The sequence below is a fragment of the Otolemur garnettii genome, unplaced genomic scaffold, assembly GCF_000181295.1.
Source record: "Otolemur garnettii isolate 467f Iridium unplaced genomic scaffold, OtoGar3 scaffold00054, whole genome shotgun sequence".
Classification (NCBI taxonomy): domain Eukaryota; kingdom Metazoa; phylum Chordata; class Mammalia; order Primates; family Galagidae; genus Otolemur; species Otolemur garnettii.
This window is the reverse complement of record NW_003852449.1, coordinates 3,437,321-3,437,979: the sequence shown is the minus strand read 5'-3', so window position 1 is coordinate 3,437,979 and position 659 is coordinate 3,437,321.

Below are 659 nucleotides of genomic sequence, written 5' to 3'. Positions count from 1 at the left end.
CCCCTGCTGGCTTCCTCTTCCCACCCCCAGTGACAAAATTCAGCTCTACAAACTTGAGCAAGTCTGTCCACCCAGATGTTCCAAGTATAAAAAGACCTCTTGCGTTCCAAATGCCCACAACAGTTATAACTAACATGTCCTAATCTAAATGTTCCTCAGAGCTTCTTAGAAAGCAACTCACTTCCCAGGGTGAGCAAATGTCTCTGTGCTTGGAAAGCCAGATGACAAATTCCTAGACAGTTATTGGCAAAAAAAATAAAACACTAAAGACCAAATCAGGAGACTGGAGGAGGAAAACACAGGAGAATCCACCTAGATTATTAAAAAATTGGGTAAATTACAAATAAAGGTCTGGGTGGTTTTGTTCAGGGCCTACCTCTAGAACACAGTTGCAGACTGGCAGAAAAGCCCTCAGGAAAACCAGGTCTCTGCTGCTCAGGGCAACTCTGTGTCCCCAGGATTTGCTGAGCAATGCTCACATGCCCCTCTGCAGAAGAGCTGTGCTGGGGGAATGTCTGCACGGGCCCTGCCCCTGCTCCCATGCCCCTCTGCTGCAGAGCTGTGCTGGGGGAATGTCTGCACGGGCCCTGCCCCTGCTCCCATGCCCCTCTGCTGCAGAGCTGTGCTGGGGGGTGTCTGCACGGGCCCTGCCCCTGCTC